Here is a 21,042-nt window from a genome sequence, read left to right as displayed (position 1 = left end):
TGGGACGGTTTTGTTTTGGGGCGGCCCCTTGGTAATGACACCCAATTTTTAATATCCGATACTCATATTCGTACTTTACTTTCGAATACCTTTCATTGGAGTCCCATATTGTCTCGATCGGTCCACATTTGATTTTGGGCGGTACTTTTGTTGCCATCTTGGTCTTGGATCGGCGCCTTGGGTACTTAGATGAACATCATATTCGTATTCTATTCCCGAATACCTTTCATTTGAGTCTCACATCACTTTGGAGCTGCTTTAAACTTGGGACGGACGGACGGCTGCTTTAAACTAGATACTTGGATCCAATTTCTAATATCATATTTATACCCTTCTCCCGAGTACCTTTAATTTGAGGCCTATATTGTCTCGATCGGTCCACTTTTTGGTCGGTGCACTTTGAACCACGCCCTAGATACTTGGATCCAATTTTTGACACCATATTCGTATTCTTCACCCGAAAACCTTTCATTTGAGTCCCATATTGTCCCGACCGTACTTTTGGGCTTGAGACGGCTCCCTAGGTACTTGGACCCAATTTTATATATCTTATTCATATTCTACTCCCAAATACATTTCATTTTAAACCCATATTCTCCCGATCGGTCCACTTTTAATTTTGGGCGCTACTTTTGGGCCTGGGGCGGCCTACTAGGTACTTGGACCCAATTTTTAATACCATTTTCGTATTAAACTCGCAAATATCTTTCATTTGAGTCCCATATTGTCCCAATCGGTAAACGTCTCCATCTGGGGGCTTTTGTGGGGTGGAGAGGCCCCACAGACACCATTCATTTTTAAGTCAGATTTGTACTCTTCTTTTAAATACCTTTCATTTGATACCCATATTGCCCAAAGCGGTAAAAGTTTGTCCATTCGGGTGGGTTTTGGAATGGGGCGTCCCCCAGGTTATTCGGCCCCAAAATTTCATACCTATTTTGTGTTTATTGGGGTACCATAAGGTGGAATATGAAAATTCAAGTAAATCGGTGCACTCATCTCCGAGATGTGGAGTTTTTGAAAGTGGGGGTAAGGAGGGGATCCACCCCCCTTTGAATATCAAAAAATGGAGTAGTACCTTATTTTCACCGTGGACTCAAACTTTACCATCTATGAAAATTTCATGAAAATCGGTCCACCCCAAATCGGACATGTTTACCAACTATGACAATATGTGTTTAAAAATAAAGGTTTTTGGGAGTAGAGCACGGAATTGATATCCACTTTGGGCACAAAGTGTCTGGAGGTCCACCCTACCACCAAAAAAACTCCCTCGAAGAGGGTATATTAAACGACCATGGCAGTATGGGGACTTAAATAAATGGTATTTCGGAGTAAAGAACGAATTTCGAATTTTCTTGCATGGCAACCGCTTACAGAATTCCAGAACCTGAACCCAATTTTCGACGGTTTTCAAGCATAAATCTGCCGATATTTCGTTCGATCATTGAAGTTTGTCAATCATCGCTGGCTTGTTGGCATAGACCATAGACTTGACGTAGCCCCACAGGAAAGAGTCTCAAGTCGTTAAATCGCACGACCAAGGCGGCCAATCGAATGGACAATTTCATGAGATAACACGTTCTCCAAACTTGGTTTCCAAAAAATTGATTGTGACATTCGCTGTGTGGCTTGTAGCGCAGTGCTGTTGGGACCACATATCCTCCAAGTCCATATCATCCAATTGGGGCAAAAATATTCTGTTTCCATTGAACGGTAGCGAATTCCATTTTCAGTAATGTTCCGGTATCGATAATCCCAGAAGAAGTACTGCCCAATGACGCCGCCGGCCCATAAACCGCACCAAATCGTAATTTTTACGGGATGCAATGATGACCCTCCCCCCGCCAGATCTTGGAGATTGGTGATGGAATTCATGCACTCTTATAGCAACGTAAAAACAAAACTTTGGTATCCAAATTCGGGGTGGGGTACCTGGGGATCGCCCCAATCCCAAAACCCGCAAACGGGATATATAGACAAAGCTACTCAAATGAAAGGTATTTGAAAATGGATCTCGTAACCAATTCTGGGGTCATATATAGGGGTGGCCGCCCCAAAACATTCCCAAACAGGACTTATTTACCGACCATGGCAATATAGGTTTCAAAATTAAAGATATTAGAATGCAAAAGAAGGCGCAGCAGAGCGGGCCGTTTCAGCTAGTTATCTAGTTTAGTCAAAATTGTATTCCATAGAAAATTTTGTCAAAACTTGATTTTTATAGGAAATTTTGTTAAAATTTGGAATGGGGCGGACCCTAGACTCTTAGTTCCAAATATTAATATCAGATTCCTACTCTACTCCCAAAAATCTTTTACGTGAATACCATGTTGTGTTCTGTTCATGTCCAGATACTTGATTCCTAGTATATCAAATTTGTCTCTACTGTCAAAAAGTGTTCATTTTAGCCCCATATTGACCCGGCGGCCTATATACCCCCTTTGGAGCTTTTATAGGCATGTGGAGGTCCCCAGAGGTTGGGGTCAATATTTTATATAATTTTTATTTTTATACCCACCACCGAAGGATGGGGGTATATTCATTTTGTCATTCCGTTTGCAACACATCGAAATATCCATTTCCGACCCTATAAAGTATATATATTCTTGATCAGCGTAAAAATCTAAGACGATCTAGACATGTCCGTCCGTCTGTCTGTTGAAATCACGCTACAGTCTTTAAAAATAGAGATATTGAGCTGAAATTTTGCACAGATTCTTTTTTTGTCCATAAGCAGGTTAAGTTCGAAGATGGGCTATATGGGACTATATCTTGATATAGCCCCCATATAGACCGATCCGCCGATTTAGGGTCTTAGGCCCATAAAATCCACATTTATTATCCGATTTGGCTGAAATTTGGGACAGTGAGTTGTGTTAGGCCCTTCAACATTCTTTGTTAGTTTGGACCAGATCGGTCCAGATTTGGATATAGCTGCCATATAGACCGATCCTCCGATTTAGGGTCTAAGGCCCATAAAAGCCACATTTATGGTCCGATTTCGCTGAAATTTGGGACAGTGAGTTGTTTTAGGCCCTTTGACATGTTTCTTTAATTTGGTCCAGATCGGTTCAGATTTGGATATAGCTGCCATATAGACCGATCTTCCGGTTTAGGGTCTTAGGCCCATAAAAGCCACATTTATTATCCGATTTTGATGAAATTCGGGGCAGTGAATTGTGTAAGGCCCATCGACATCCTTCGTTAATTTGGCTCAGATCGGTCCAGATTTGGATATAGCTGCCATATAGATCGATCCTCCGATTTATGGTGTAAGGCCCATAATAGCCACATTCATTATCCGATTATGCTGAAATTTGAGACAGTGACATAAGTTAGGCCCTTTGACATATTTCTTCAATTTGGTCCAGATCGGTTCAAATTTGGATATAGCTGCCATATAGACCGATTTCTTGATTTATGGTTTTGGGCCCATAAAATGCTCATTTATTGCCCGATGTTCCCGAAATTTGGAACAGTGAGTTAAGTTAAGCCCCTTGACATACTTCTGCAATATCGCACAGATCGGTCCAGATTTGGATATAGCTGCCATATAGACCGATATCTAGGTTTTAGGTTTTGGGGCCATAAAAGACGCATTTATTGTCCGAAGTCGCTGAAATTTGAGACAGTGAGTTTGGTTAGGCTCTTCGACGTCCTTCTTCAATTTTGCCCAGATCGGTTCAGATTTAGATATAGCTGCCATATAGACCGATCTCTGGATTTAAGGTTTAGGGCCCATAAAAGAGGCATTTATTGTCCGATTTCGCCGAAATTTGGGACAGTGCTTAGTGTTAGGCTCTTCGACATGTTTATACAACTTGGCCCAAATCGGTCCAGATTTGGATATAGCTGCCATGTAGACCGATATCTCGATTTAAAGTCTTGGCCCCATAAAAGGCGCATTTATAATCCGATTTCACTGAAATTTGACACAGTGACTTATGTTCGGCTTTTCGACATCCGCGTCGTATATAGTTCAGATCGGTATGAGGTATATGAGTATAAGGTATGAAATTTTCACCGAATTTTGATGAAAGTTGGTTTACATATATACCCGAGGTGGTGGGTATCCAAAGTTCGGCCCGGCCGAACTTAACGCCTTTTTACTTGTTTTTTTTTTTTTTTGACTAACGAGAATTTTGTAATTAACTCCTATAAACGATAAGTATTTTCCTGAGTGTAAGTTTTTAGGGCATAAAAAAAAATTGGCCTGATAATTCCAAACACTGTTGGGATTTTGCTTTAATGATCTAACACCATTACTCATCACTGGATAATTTTGTTAAAAATGTTTGATCCGGAGCATGAATTTATCAGTACCAAACTCCACTTTTGGCATCCTTTACTATGAATTCTTCCAATATGTAAATCATTCCATTTGTCTGCACTTGCTTTCTCATTAATTTTCATATTATTAATATTTTTTTATTTTTCTTTGTGAATTAGAATTTAATTTCAAACATATTAAAAGCGAACAAGAAACACTATCCCACATAGCATCCATACAGACAGACAAACAATGTCTTTTATACCCACATTCCTATTCATTTCAATAGCTCCCCACAAAAGTTTTTAACATAAACAAAATTGATTTTTCAAGTCGAGCAGTAGTAGTGGTGGTGATGGTGATGATAGAGGTTCTTGGTGCACATACTCGCCTATTGTTGAAATGGAAACTTTAATTCTTATCTGTGACTGGCCTGGCTGCTAGATGCCGTTACCCCAGATTTCTTTGTTTGCAGCACAATTCTTTGTGTTTTTGATTTTTCTTTTTCCACATGATGACGAGGCCTGTCTTGTGGAATTATTAAAACACAAATGTAATTTGTAAAATGAAACTATGATGTAGCCATATTTTGATTACAAGTCTTAGTTGTAATCAACATTAGTCTATTTTGTCTCAGAATGATTGAGAACGATTTCAGTTTACTTTAAATGTGATTGTCATGAAAATTCGTTACTTGCCCTGAATAAAAAAGTTGCCGAACCCGGTGACCACTTCGACAATTCTTTTTTTGCACCAGGCGGAATTAAATTTATTTGTTTTTTTTTTTTAATTTTATTTTTATTTTATTAAAATTGGCCCCCAACACTTTGGTTGTAATTTTTGTAAATTCTGCTCTCAAATACTTTTAATTTGATTGACTTGATTGTTTTATAACTATGGATTTGAAGTTGGATCTGTCCCATTTGCTTCCAAATTTTTATAACAAATTTGTTTATGTGCCTGAAGGTAAATTCCGAATTTGTCTAGCATGGACACAAACCGCTTTGTTACCAGAGTGCTTGAGAGAGTAACAGAAGTACTTATACTGTTCCATTGAGGGGTTAGCAGAGCTCTGTTAATATTTAACAGAACCAAAAAACAATAGAAACTTATTAAAATTTCCAACGAGTTATTGTAGTACATGGTAGTATTTTAAGATGTCCTCCATAATCCCGTCCAGAATTTTATGAAATGTTTTAAAGAACACAGGAATACCAGACAAGTAAAAAGGCAGTAAATTCGGCCGGGCCGAACTCTGGATACCCACCACCTCGGGTATATATATATGTAAACCCCCTTTCGCCACAATCCGATGAATATTGGATAACTTATGGACTCAAATTCGGCACGGACATTGAATGGTCTTATAAATATAAGTCACTGTTGAATTTTGCATTTCAAATTTTAACAAAATCGGGTAATAAATAAAGCTTTAATGGGCTTCAGAACCTTAACCGGCATTTCGGTCTATATGGCAGCTATCTCTAAATACCGTCCTATTTTTTCCATATTTGGGTCGGATGGCGGGAGGCCTAAAACTACCCACTTTTTCAAATTTCAGCAAAATCGGATAAAAAATGAGGTTTTTTATGGGCATTAGACCCTTTATCGGAAAATCGGTCTATATAGCAGCTATATCCAAATATGGTCCGATCTGAACCATATTTGGGTCAGATGTCGGGAGGCTTAAAATAACTCACTGTTTCAAATTTCAGCGAAATTGGGCTATAAATATTGCTTTTATGGGCTTCAGACCCTTTATCGGGAGATCGGTCTATAGGGCAGCTATATCTAAATACAGTCCGATCTGAACCATATTTAGGTCAGATGTCGGGAGGCCTAAAACTACTCACTGTTTAAAATTTCAACCTTTCAATTTTCGAAAAAAGTTATTTTTTAAAAGCTCACACTGTGGCCTTTCAAACGAGCTATGATAGTACCTGGTAGAATTTCTAATTGTCCTCCAGGAGCACTGCCCTTTATCCTGTCCAGATTATTTTTTTTATAAATTTGTCATTTGCCCAATACCCCTCTCATAGTTGTTATATTTGGCGGTTTTCGTTTAAAGCATAGATATTAAACTCCAAATTTTGTTTATCTTTTGTTTCTTCTTACAAATCTTTGCAAAAATCGATAAATATTAATAAATTTAATAATGTTCTATTGTTTTTGGTTCTGTTAAGTATTAACAGAGCTATGCTCAGTGGAATTCTGTTAATAAATCGGTTTGTGTCTGTGCTAGATAAATTCGGAATTTATCATCACTCACATGATTTGTTCGTACTCCCAAACACCCCTCATCTAAAACTCCATGTGGTCTTGACCTATATACAAGTCCAATGAAATGGCTCGATCGTGGGTGGCCTCCTCTTGACTAAAATTTAGATAAAAACTTCGTACTTTGCTAAGCACCACCTTTCAATTAAGTCTCACGTTGTCCTGATTGCTGCATTGCTGCAAAATATTTTGTAGGAACTCCAGTCCCCCTAGAGACTTGTCCCAAATTTAAATATCATATTTGTAGTGTACGCCCAAAAACCTTAAATTTGAGTCCCATATCGTCTCGATCGGCCTACATGCCCGCTCAGTGGGGTTTTGGGATAGGGCGTTCCCCTTTGACACCAAATTATTCAAGTGTCTCAATCCGTGCTCACATGCAGATGTTGTTTTACCAACCCCACAATATTCTGAGATTAAATTAATACCCTTCACCTTTTATTTGAGTTACACATTTTCTCTATCGTTCAAAAATCCCAAATAGGGGTTTGGAGTAGCCCCATAGACTTGACCTCAAATTCCACACATTTTTTCACCCTCCACCATGGGAGGGGGTTAACTAATTTCGTCATTCCGTTTGTAATACATCGAAATGTTGATCTAAGACCCAAGAAAGTATATATATTCTTGATCGTCTTGACATTTTAAGTCGATTTAGCTATGTCTGTCCGTTTGTTCGTCCGTCCGTCCGTCTTTCGAAAGCACGCTTACTTTCGAGGGAATAAAGCTGGGTGTTTGAAATTTTGAACAAATACTTTCCATTACTGTCGGCTAGGATTGTAAATGGTTCATATCGATCCATGTTCTGATACAGCTGACGTATAAACCGATATTGGATCCCGAATTCTTGAGCCTCTAGACGGCGCAATTCTTATCCCTATTGTCAAGAATTTAGCATGAATTGTTTTGTTTTGACTTCCAATAACTGTGTCATGTATGGTCCAAATCAGTTTATTGCCTTATATAGCTCCCATAAGAATCGATTTCCCTATTGCACTTCTTGAGCCTCTAAAGGGCATAATTATTATCAGATTTTGCTGAAAATTTGTAAATAAATTTTAAATGACTTCTAATATGGTCTCCAATATCCAAGCCAAGTCCGAATCGGTCCATAACCTGATATAGCTGCAATGGAAATTTTTATCCATTAACCTTTGTTTGCCTACAAAGAGATATCGGCCAAAGAACTTGACAAATGCGATCCATGGTGGAGGGGTATATAAGAACTTAGCATGCGTCAACTTGTTTTTAGTGCCAATTATTCTGATTAGTTTACATTTTTGCTGAGGGTGAGGCGACCTCACTTGGATCTTATATTTGGTAGCCACATTCAAACTCATACACTTGGCTTGGAATTTGGATGCCAGATACCTAGTTTACAAACAAATAGCTTTTATTTGAGTAACATATAAGCCCTTCCTTACAGAATGTACATCCTGAAGCACTTTTTTAAGTTAGACAGAACTCAAGATATGTAGGATTTAGTTTGAATAGCAGACCAACTACTGCCAATTATTTCTCAATTGAGCCCCATACTGTCCGTTTGAGGACCTTTTCGCAAAAGATGGCCACCCAGGTATTTGGTACTAAATTTTTAATATATATTTTTATTATTCCTTCAAATACCTCTCATTTGAATCCCATATTGTTCGGATCTGTCTACATTTGGATTTTGGTTGGATTTTGGGATGGGGCCTTCCCCTCCAATTATTTGATATCAATGTTTTAGGGATTTTGGGTTATTATAAAGATGCAAATGAATATTTGCTTAAATCTATGCACCACATCGGAGATCTGTCACTTTAATTTAAGGGGAGGGTACCTCCCCTTTTATATATAATATTTGTCATAAACATTTCATTAAGGTCTAAGGGTTACTTCTCTCATATCATATTGCACTTTATAGGACACCCTTTCAGTTTCGATAAAATGTGGTCACAGACCTGGATTGACCCCAAGAACACGAATCTGAAATCTCTCGAATAAGCTTGGGTACATTTTGGGATAAGACTTCTTCCTTGATCCTAAGTTTTGATATCAAATTCATATAATACTTCCAAATACCTTTCAGTTAAATCCCATATTCTCCCAATCGGTATTCTTGTCCCCTTGGTGTGGGTTTATAGGACACCCCTTCAGTTTCGATGAAATGTGGTCCCAGACCTGGATTGACCCCAAGAACACGAATCTGAAGTCTCTCGAATAAGCTTGGGTACATTTTGGGATAAGACTTTTTCCTTGATCCTAAGTTTTGATATCAAATTCATAAAATACTTCCAAATACCTTTCAGTTAAATCCCATATTCTCCCAATCGGTATTCTTGTACTGTCTTGGTGTGGGTTTGGTGTGGGACGCCCATACCCCTATATCATACGTTGTTGTTGTAGTCATATATTTATTCTCGTTAAGCTCTATAGGGGATCAAGCTTGTTCCGGTCCATTTGACCAATCGCCGCGTGGTGATTTAAAGGCTATTGGCTTTGTCGGGTGCCGACCGACCTCTCACTGATACCCTCAATTCGATACCGCTGATTGTCCGCAACTGCAAGCAGCTCCGTATACGGAGCACTCCACTATATGCAACCTTTGGAGGCGCTTAGTAACTCTCAGCTTAGCTTATCGTGATGACGATGGACACCACACAAATGGGAGCTAAGAGTTCAACACGTGTAGTGTTCCTAGTCCCACGTGCCAGGGTCCAGTAAAGTTTTTTGGACCCACTTCTGGCAATTATCTCTCGAATGAGCCCCATATTGTTTGTTTAAGGATTTTTCTGCGTAAGATGGCCCCCAGATATTTACTACTACATTTTTATAATATATTCATATTATGCTTTCAAATACCTTTCATTTGAGTCTCATATTAATCCGATCGGTTTGCATGCCCGCTCGGTGTGATTTTGGGATGGGGCCTCCCCCTCCAGTTATTTGACATCATTTTTTTTATACTAGATTCGTAGTTTTGGGTTATTTTAAAGAGGCAAATGAAAATTTGCTTAAATCTATGCGCCCACATCAGATATCTGTCATTTTTAGTTAGGGGGAGGGTACCTCCCCCCTTATGTATAACATTTTTCATAAACATTTCTTTAAGGAATAGGGGTTCTTCTCTCATATCATGTAACACTTTATAAAAAAAACCCCTTCAGTTTCGATGAAATATGGTAACAGACCTGGATTGACCCCAAGAACACGAATCGGAAGTCATTTTTTGGGGAAGGAGACACTTTAACCCAAAGAACCTGTTTTTTGGGCCATATGTTCAAACTTCTATGTTGTTGATATGGTCACTTATTGTATATAACAACTCCTCCGTTTATTTATTTTTTTTTTTTGTAATTAGACCATCCAATTGAAAAATACACTTAATGTAGATATGAAATAGGTTTACTTGACAGATTTCCTTTATAGAACTGTCAAATAAGTCAATTTCAAATCTACATTACGTTTTATGAATAAGTCTGTAAGTTTATGATACCTATTACCTCCTACTCAGGCATATTTTATATTGTTATACTGGCTCTTATCGATTTCTAGAGCTCAATTATTCACCATTAAACTAACAACTGATCAACTACAGCGCCATGGGGTATTTTAGGTACTATGTTGTCGCATAAAAAGAAAACAAACCAAAAATTTGTTCTAAGCTCAATCACGTCTTATGACCTGACATAAAACATTCCGCCCAACTATTTCCTTTGGGGACTACAAAACTAAAAATTATGTCTTTACAACATAATAGTTAATTGTGTAGAACATTTGTTAGAAAACTCATATAGAAATAAAATTGAAAAATGCCGCCAACAATGTCTGACAAAGTGTAGAACATAGTAAAGTAGATCCACGTATGTAAGAGTATTTTTATTTTCTAGGTTTTCGGCCGAACACTAGTCATAACCTTGACTGAATTCCTATGACAATGAACTTTTAGCACCGTTGCTACCTATTAGTTTTTTTCTTCGAGGGGAAACGAAAACAAAGTGAGGCCCATGTGTCAGTCAGTCAGTTAGTTTAAGTCTTATTCGTCAATGTGTTCTTGAGTTTGTTCATCATAAAATACACAATCAAATGCTACAAATGTTACTTTAATGAAATAGGAAATGACTTCATAACACGCATTCAAAGTGTTTTTTTTAAGACAAAACGAAAAATGTGGTGTTAAGAAAAACTCAAAATAGAAATTTCTTCATGACTTAAGCTAAAGAAAGATATAAAATAGTAAGGGTTTGGCGAAAATCCGGAACAGTTGCTATTTAAGGTTTATTAGGACATTTTTTTGAAGACAGATCAATGTGCACACATTGGAAGTCCAATAATACGCATACAAAACCACCAAAAAAACATTCCACTTTAATGTTTTGTGCATAGAAAACAATTTTCTGCACTGCCACTGCTTATCTTAAAAGGATCAAGAAGCCAAATCAGAAGAGGGTTATGGCCCTATGTCTCAAATCTGAAGGGTAGGCATATCAACTAATTGACTACTTGAAAGATAATTGATACTGGTATTCAGAGTCAGTGTAATACGTACTATAATCGTAAAGAAGAAAATTTTACAAAAGAATAAAATATGGAGGCCACCGTGGCGCAGAGGTTATCATGTCCACTAACGACAAAAATATGCCTGGCTTCGAATTCCGGCGATATCACTAGAACAAATTTGTTGCGGTTATTATTACATTTTCGACATTTTCGAGTTATTCAGTAAAACTTTTCATACGAAGGTCACTAAGCGGCATGCCGCTTGGGCTGGTGTATAAAAGAGGAGTTCCCTTATGTTCCTGCGCAAATTTGCATATTTTGCAAAACATCAACCATATGCTTTAGATGTAATCACTCACTTCTGTAAAGAAAAGAAGGGAAAGGTGAGAGGGATATCTTCGAAAATTATTTGATGACGGTATTGAGGGAAAAATGAGTGCAGAATGCAATCTGAAGAATAAACATGCAGCACGTGAAAAAAGTTTGCAATCTCATAGTGATTTTGATGGTGCAAAAAAGTGTAGCAATGTTGCACTGAAATCGAAATTTTGTGTTCGTTTGTGCAAAAAAATGTAACCCCACCACCGGGTGTTGTGTTCATTAGTATTGGTGTAGCCAACAGAGCGTGGAAAAATGTTGCATTTCTTGCAACGCGCCGTGCGTTATATTGGGTTGCCTAAAAAGTAATTGCGGATTTTTCATATAGTCAGCGTTGACAAATTTTTTCACAGCTTGAGACTCTGTAATTGCATTCTTTCTTCTGTCAGTTATCAGCTGTTACTTTTAGCTTGCTTTAGAAAAAAAGTGTAAAAAAAGGATATTTGATTAAAGTTTATTCTCAGTTTTATTAAAAATGCATTTACTTTCTTTTAAAAAATCCGCAATTACTTTTTGGGCAACCCGATACATGGAAAATTTTATATTTTTATATCTAAAAAGTGTTATACTATATATATGAAAACTGTTATACTATTATACGTGTTTTAAATAACTGTTATAATAATATAACAGTTTTCAGATATACAGTATAACACTTTTCAGACATAAAAAAATAAAATTTTCCATGTATAACGCACGGCACGGTGCAAAATGCGGGCATCATATGAAAAATGACAAAAATGACCAATATCTTGATTTCTTTAATACTTGGGGCTCCAAATTGAATAGAATCGGAAAGAACGTGAACCGTAATATATTTCCTGTAAACAGTTTCAGCCCACTATTTCCCAGTTTGCCACAGTGGGCCATTATTCTGGAAAAATGGGGCATCATATATAAAAATTACCAAATTTTGCCAAAAATTGCCAATATCTTGTTTTCTTTAATACTTAAGGCTCCAAAGTTAATAGATTCGAAAAAAGCGTGGTCCATATTATTTTTCCTGTAAACGGTTTCAGCCCACTATTTCCTAGTTGGCCACAGTGGGCCATTATCTCTGCTAAATGGGGCATCATATGAAAAATTACCAAATATTGCCAAAAATGACCAATATCTTGGTTTCTTTAATACTTAGGGCTCCAAACTGAACAGATTCGGAAAGAGCGTTTTTTGCAAAAATGACCAATATCTTGGTTTCTTTACTACTAAGGACTGCAAATTTAATAGAAACGGGAAGAGCGTGGTTCAAATTATACTTCTTGTAAAAAGTTGTATCCTATTTCTTGCCTATTTTTCATCACTATTCTATATCAGGCTGTAATACATTTGTTTACATTTATCTCCTATATCAAAATACGTTTATTTAGTAAAATTGAATTAATTTTGAATAAAATCTTTATAAACAAATAAATTTAATTAAGCTAAAAGCATTACATTCTCCTCCCACCAGCTACTACAAAACGAAATGACAAATGACTCCACACACATAAATCGATGGATAACAATCAAATGATAACAACAGTTATAGGTAGGTAATCATTGACTAATTTTGATTATCCTTCCCACCCAGGCCCCATACACATATACACAAACCCTTTGAGTGGGTTGCAAAGTCATATTTCATCTTGAAGCATGGTGAAAACATTTAGCAAATTACTTTTTCATAACAACACTTGTACGAGCACAAACCTATGTACCTACCTACGTGGATTAAACAATTTATGATGGCAAAACAAATCTTTGTTTCGACAAGCATGACTACCCTTGGCAAATGCCAAAGAGCAGCTAAAGAAAGTATTATTGATATGCATTTTTCATCAATACTTGGATATTTATTAACCATAACCGTCTCAAGGCGAATACCACCAAAACAAAAATTTAATGTACTACCCACTCGGCAAATATCCTTTAACCCCATTGAACTCTGATAGCCAACATCTGAGTAGACCATAAACGTTGGCATAGCAAAAGCAAAGATATTGAAAATACGACCAACATTTCTTTTTACTTTCTGGCTAAACACGGAGCGAGTGAGTAATACCAAGGGTACTCGTAAAAACGCTTAAATTTATGACCGCAGTAAAATTTTAGCTTTACGCTTTTCCCTGAGAAAACACCAACACTGGTGAATAAAACTACCCAAACCATTTTTCGCCTTATGCCTTGTGCTGCTTCTAAGAGCTACAACTCTATTCATCCATACCCAACATATGTGCTTTTCTGTGCAGTGCAAATGGTGATATGAGCAATCCTTTTTTTGCTAGGCCAAAGGACTCTGTTGCTCCACTTCAAATATGAAAAATAAGTTTGAAAGAATGTTTTTTTTCCACTTTTAAAATTAAAGCAACAAATCAACAAACCCAAAGAAACGGGAGCACAACAACCGCAACGAAAGGGTAGGCTACCGCGCAAACAATTTGAAAGAAAAAAAAAATACAAAATGCAAAATGGAATAAATAAATAAATAATCATAAACCACCAAAGAGGCTTTAAACGCAAATAGACCACCAACTGTAATTGTAGCTAGAACGATGGTGATAACCGTGGTGCTAAATGTCATCCGAAACAGTGGTTTGGCCGCCTACGAATAAAACAAAGAGTCAATTTCACAGTTGTCTATATAAGAAGTAAGTTAAAACTAAACTCGAACGTCTGCACTTTGCTATTAATTTTTTCTCAAAAATAATGGTGAAATTTGATAAGTCTACAATTTTGCTTTCTTCTAGGCGCATTTTGCTTTCTAAATAGTGCTCATAGTGCCCCTACAAAAGTCCTTTGCTATTAATTTTTTCTCAAAAATTATGGTTAGCTTTGATAAGTCTACAATTTTGATTGCTTCTAGGCGCATTTTGCTATTTAAATAGTACTCATAGTGCCCCTGCAAAAGTCCTGTGTATTTGAATATTCTCTCTATATCTATCTTACTCTATCTCATATTTTTTATCTTTCTCTCTCCCTTTATATTTTTCTCTTAATCTTACTTTATCTATACCTTATTTCCTCTATTTTTATAGTCTTCTCCCTTCTGTCTCCTTTCCTCTCACTCCTTCTTACTCACGATCTCTCCTCTTTAGCTTTCGGTGAAATTTGATAAGTCTGTAATCTTTCTTGCTTTTGGACGCATTTTGCTTTCTAAAAAGAGCTCATAGTGTCCCTACAAAAGTCCTGTGTATTTGAGTTTTCTCTCTTTCTCTCTATCTCTCTATCTTTCTCTCTCTTGCAATATTCTCTCTCTCCCCTCTCTATCTAACACTTTGAGTCTTCCTCTCTTTCTCACTCTCTCTATAAATTTACCTTTCTCTCTTTATGACTTTCTCTCTCTCTCTATTTTATTCTTGCTCTCATTTCCTGTCTGTTTCTCTCGTTCTTACTGTGATAACCATCTTCTTCCCTCTCTCTCTACTTCTATATCCCTATTTCTTACTCTATCTCATACTTTTAATCTTTGCTCTCTCCTTCTACTTCTTTCCTTCCTCTCCCTCTCCTCTTCCTTTCTCTCTCCTCTTCCTCTCTCTCTCCTCTTCCTTTCTCTCTCCTCTTCCTCTCTCTTATCTCCTTACTCTCTCTTCTTTTTCCTCTTTCCATCTTCTCTTCCTCTCTTTCATCCTCTCTTTATCTTTCTCTCTTTCTCCTCTTTCTCTTCCCCTCTCACTCTCCTCTTTCTCTTCCCCTCTCTCTCTCCTTTTTCTCTTCCCCTCTCTCTCTCCTTTTTCTCTTCCTCTCTCCTCTTCCTCTCTCTTATCTCCTTCCTCCCTCCTCTTCCTCTTCCTTATCTCCTTCCGCTCTCCTCTTCCTTTCTCTTCTTTTCTTTCCGCCTTCTCTCATCTTTTTCCTTCCTCCTCTTTCTTCTTCTTTCTCTCCTTCTTCTTATTCCTCTCTCTCTTTGCTCTTCTTCCTCTCTCTTTGATCTTGTTCCCCTCTCTCTGCTCTTCTTCCTCTCTGATTCATTATATCGCACTTCTCCCTCTTCCTCCCTCTCTTCTTCCTCTTACTCGCGCTCTCTACCTTAATCTAGATTTCACTTTTAATTTTCCCTTAAAATCTAATTTTCTATTGTCTTCTTCCCTTTCACTTTTTCTTCCTTTGCTCTCTTTCTCCATCTCCCTATTTCCTTCTCTCGATCAATTACCTCTCTCCCGATTTCTCTCTCTCACTTTATCTCTGTTTCTCTCTCCTTCTCTCTCTTTTTCACTTACTCACTCTCCTTCTCTATCTACTTCTTCCTTCCATACTCTCTTTCACATTTTCTCTTCCTCTCTCTCACTAGCTCTTCCTCTATCTCTCACTTCCTCATCCTCTCTCACTCGATTCCTCTTTCTCCCACTACCTCTTTCTCCAAGTTCACAGTCTCTCCCTCTCTCACTTCTTCCACTATCACTTCCTTTTCATCCCTACCTCTTCGTCTCTATTTCTACTATTACTATCTCGATTTCTACCTCTCTTTTTCGCTCTTTCTTCCTTAATCTAGATTCCAGACTGCCAGATTTTTTGGCAATTAGACGATTTGAAGCTTTAAAAATGTTTACTTAAATTTGAGAAAATTTTGTATATAGAGTGATAAAAGACTCCTAACATCAACGTCAAATTGGGCATAAATCGGACCATATCTTGCAATGTCTACCATTTAGACATATTTTCAGCTTGATCTCCTGAATGACGCCTTTTTATCTGATTTCGACAAAAAATTTAGTATTGGGCTGTATTGAACTCCTCTATATGAGTGATAAATAGGGGCATAGGTGGAATTCACACGAGGTGTAGTTTTTACCTGGGTCAAAATAGATCCATTATGGTTGCTCCATACCCAACTCCCTCTCCTGTGTCTCTCTCCTTACTCACTCTCCCTCTTTCCTATCGCTCCCTATTTTCTCTCTCTCTATTTTTTCCCTATCTTTTCTCTCTCTCACTTTCTACTTATCATTTTTCCCTTTCCTCCTTCTCCCTTACTCTCCATTTTTTATGTCGACTAATGAGCTTATGAAACGGTCGATTGGTTCATCAACACGAACCAGAAATTGTCCGTCATTTTCTCAATTGATTTGTATAAAAAAAATTTATCAAAATATCAAGGCTACTAGTCGCCTTTAGCGGACACTACGACAACTACGACCTTAGTGTAATTTTCTTCCATGCTAACCTATAGTTTTCTCAAAAGGGAACCAAAACTGCCTTAACAACAAATTTTTTTGAACCCCTCTTTTAATCTCAATCACTGTGCAACGAATGGATAAAAACTAACTCCAGCTGATGTAGTGGCAATGCGGTAAGTAGTATGTAGTAGAAAGACATTTGAAAAATTCACCATTTGGTTGGCTTGCCTTTCTCGTAAATTATTGCGCTCTTAAGGGTGTTATATTATAATGTTCCAATTGTTAGCTTGTTCTACTCTAAACCACTTAAATGTGCCGCCGTTTTCCTTCCTCTATACCACAACTTTTTTTGGAAACATATTTTTCATATGAATTATGTAGAAAAATTGTTGTTGCATTGGTTTTATTTTTCTCCATTTCATTTGCGGTCGCATTTCTTATGATTTGAATAATGGCCATATCATCCACCTGTGGTGTTATAACATAAAACACAGATTGCGAAAGGTGACGGCGGATTAGGTGGAGGGTGTTGCCCGAGTTTAACCTAAGGCAGGGAAGACAAATTGTAGTCACATGTACTTCTGGACATTCTAATGGATTTCATCATAGAAGTGATACAAAAATATGCGACAGCTTTATGACACATAATTTGAAATATACCATTTATTATATACAGTGGTATTGTTTAAGAATTCCATTTATGATGGGGATTAGCTTATAATTGAGTTTGCACCAAAAGAAATTGAGGCGCAGTTGTATGCTTTCATTGTTAATGTTATTTAGCCTATTTAAAATTTAAGAATCTCATAGATTAAGCTCATATTTGCCAGAACGAGTTGAAAGGTAAAGCCTCAAATCCCTCTCGGAATCTGCAAATTGTTCTACATTTAAATTCCATTTTGTGAGTTCATTACCAATGTCTGTGGAGTGGCTAGGGGGACCCTTTGGGGCAACTAAAAGGAACAACGACTTACATCGTTTTTTGCACCAAATATGGATATGATTAGATACGATTTTTTCGGAACTTTTTGTCAAAACAAGAGCGTGATTAGACCATTACTAACATACGCCTCAGTAGTTTGATGGACTATTGAGAAAAAATGCGACAAAAGGACCATACAATAAGTTCAGAGAACATGTTGTCATGGAATGGGCGGAGCGATGGCCACACCCACTAGAGCACTGGAGACTATTTGCTAGATATCCGACCCATTGACATACAGATTGAGTGTGAGGCAGCCACTGCGGCTATGAGAATTAAGGTGATGGGAGAATGTATTGAGGATGGGAACAGCTAATACCATCGCGGTATAATCGAGACGACGATAGGATACCTAAGATGAGCCTTGAGGTCGAGTGCGAGGCACTGCTGCCAGCGGCACAGTCTCGGATTGACGGAACCATAGTATTGCCGTATGGAAGATTAGGTTGCACGGATGAATCAAATCTAAAGGACAGAGGGGGCCTGGGGAGATCTGTTCTAGACTGCCTAACCATAATACGGTCCTGTAGGCGGAGATCCGGGCGATCACGGAATGCGTGAGGTGGTGTGGTGCTAACGCGAGGACGTCAAGTGTGAACATCTTGACGGACAGTAAAATGACCATAAGAGCAATAACAACCAAGACGGTAAGGTTACGAACAGTCTTGCAGTGTAAGGAGATTAACGCCTTCTCTGAGGATGGCAAAATCCGCATCGTTTGGGTGCCGGGCCATACCGGAGTAAGGGGGAATGAAAGGGCAGACGATTTAGCGATGAAGGCCAGAGGACTGCCGTCAATAAACTTGGTTAACCTGAAGCCTTTCGGGTCGAAGCAGTCCGAGTTAAGGGCGTGGGCGACCAAAGCGCATGCAACTATGTGGAACGGCAAAACGGTCGGTAAAACGCCGAAAATCCTATGGGGTATCTAGATTGTAAGAAGACAAGGCTTTTACTGAAAGGAAGTAGGCGGAGTAAGGGTGAATAAAAGGGCAGACGATTTGGCGGTGAAGGCCAGAGGACTGCCGTCAAAAACTTGGTTAACCCGAAGCCTTTCGGGTCGAAGCAGTCCGAGTTAAGGGAGTGAGCGACCAAAGCGCATGCATCTCTGTGAAACGGCAAAACGGTCGGTAAAACGCCGAAAATCCTATGGGGTATCTAGATAGAAGACGAGGCTTTTACTGAAAGGAAGTAAGAGGTCAGTATAGTTATTGGTATCATGACGGGACACATAGGACCAAGAGCTCACTTATGTAAAATCGGTGCGGCAAGTGATAACATGTGTAAGGCATGCTGGGAAGATGAGACGTTGGAGAATTTCCTTTGTCATTGCCCTGCTTTCGCGTCTAACAGATACCGGTACTTAGATGGGGACACTATACCAGACATGAACCAGCTTAGGGGAATGGCATGGAAAAGAATTAAGGATTTTGTAAGTAGCACGGAATTCCTAACAAAGATTTTCTTTTTCGAGGTTACTTTTTTTTTGAATTTAGAGCGTACAACCAGCCGATTACTGGCTTAGGTGTATGCTCATAGTGGCAAGGGGCGGATTAATATCTGCACCCCCTTTTCAACCTAACCTAACCTAATATTTTCCTTATAATTTTTTTCTATCAAGATTTTACTATAATATAGATTTTCCTACTTATTTCCATTACCATAACCTCTTTTAAACTGTTACATGGTGTAAACTTAATTTGTAGTCCATTTCCGGAAGTAAGTTTTATGCCCATCCAATTTAAATGCCTTAAATTTGTGCGTTAAACGAGGCTAATGTCTTAAGCAATTATCTGTAAAACGATTTTATTTGCAGCGCCGCAAGTCAAATTCACTCTTCAAAGCACTCTTGAGTTGAAAACAACATAAGACACTCAACCGCACCTAGTTACGAATAGCTATGAAATCAAGCGAGAAGTTAAAAAGTAAAATAAAAAAATGGTTTGCGAACCAATTTTTGTTAAACGATTTTTATGGAGAGAGAGAGAGAGAGAGTGAGGAAGAGGGAGGAAAACATGCCTAACTACAACGCTGTTCATGCGCGCATTGTTATCATCTTCAAATAAAGGTTAACAAGACGATGATCAGTTCTTCAAAAGATAGGTTTAAAAAAAAAAACAGCTTGCTTTGTCTAGTACATCGCCAGACAGACGGACAATGTCTATTCACATTCATTATCGCGTGACTTGGTGCGTGAGTGTTGCCGCGGAAAATGTACTCGTTATGAGTGTTTTAATTGTAGGAACCTATCTTTCGCGAAGGAGGTTGGTATGTTTGCCTCAGTTAAAACTTTAGTAGGCGTAACATTATTGTTTTGGTTTTGCACACATATACGAGAGTGGCAACAAATACACCTACACCTACACCTTTCTTCCACCCATCCTATGGCCCATGAAACTTCATGGCACATTCAATGCAAAGGTTTCACATGTGAGCATAAATATATGAGGTTTATCGCCAATAGTTGCCTTCAAAACAAAAAACCTAATAAAAAAAAATGAAACACATTTTGAATGTTTAACTACCGTTTTGCGAAAATTGTGTCTGATCGAAAACAAGTAACGAAAAAAACTGTGTTAATTAAGCACCTAATTGGCGCACATTTGTCGGAGCGATAAAAATGTTGTAAATTAAGTTGCAATTCGAAATGAACACACAACTGTTCCTCCACCCCTTTTGACGAGTAAAGTAAGTCAGTAAATAATTTATTTAGGCGGAGAAGATAAAAGAAAATTACTTTCATGTTAACTTTGAGGCATTTATTTTTTTGTAAAAACACAATTGACAACGGGGTTTCCTATAAAAATTTGATTTACGTCGATTTTCCTATGAAAAGTCAATTAAGATTGACATTTTTCTATGTATTTTTTCGAAAACTTGCTTGGTATCGATTATTCTATGAAAATTCAATTATAATCGAATTTTCTATAAAAATTCGATTATTATTGATATCGATTGAGTAGCAGTTAAAAAAATCAATTGAAATGCAAATTTCGATGAAAGTCGATTAAAATGGATATATCCTAATTAACATTGATTTTTCTATGAAAACTCAATTGACAAAGACTTTTCATAAGGAAATCGATTCCCATCGATTTATGTATCTGTGAAAATAAAATTTTCTGTGCAAACTAGCTTAGCCTATTTTTCTCTAAAAAATCGATTGGCATACATTTTTCTATTTAAAATCGATTTTTATCGATTATCACCAAATTTTTACGAATAGTTGAATGATCCCGATATATCTACAAAAACTCGATTGAGATCGACTTTACTACGAAAACACATTGACATGCAATTTTCGATTAAAACTTGATTGAAAAAATCGATTTCCATCGATTTATCTGTGAAAATTGATTTTTCTGCGAAAATCTATTTTTTACAAGTTTCAAGTTTTCATAGATCTAATCGATTTTCAAAGGATTATCGATGTTAAGGGACTTTTTATGCAAAAATCGCTGTCAATCGGGTCGTGTGCCAATCAATTTTCAGAGGAAAACAGAGGATACTAAACGAGCTTTTTCAAAAAAAATATGTTTTTTCGATAAAAACTCGATTGGCAT

At 37.6% G+C, this 21,042-nt stretch overlaps 1 protein-coding gene across 3 annotated transcripts in view; it reads right to left on the bottom strand.

The window, feature by feature from the left end:
- LOC106080742 (beclin-1-like protein A) overlaps positions 1 to 21,042 on the bottom strand; it is a 91,589-nt gene that overhangs the window by 31,904 nt on the left and 38,643 nt on the right. The window lies entirely within an intron of this gene.

Source organism: Stomoxys calcitrans, chromosome 5, assembly GCF_963082655.1.
Source record: "Stomoxys calcitrans chromosome 5, idStoCalc2.1, whole genome shotgun sequence".
Taxonomy (NCBI): Eukaryota; Metazoa; Arthropoda; class Insecta; order Diptera; family Muscidae; genus Stomoxys; species Stomoxys calcitrans.
The sequence above is the reverse complement of the archived record's forward strand: the minus strand, read 5'-3'. Positions and strand labels throughout refer to the sequence as shown.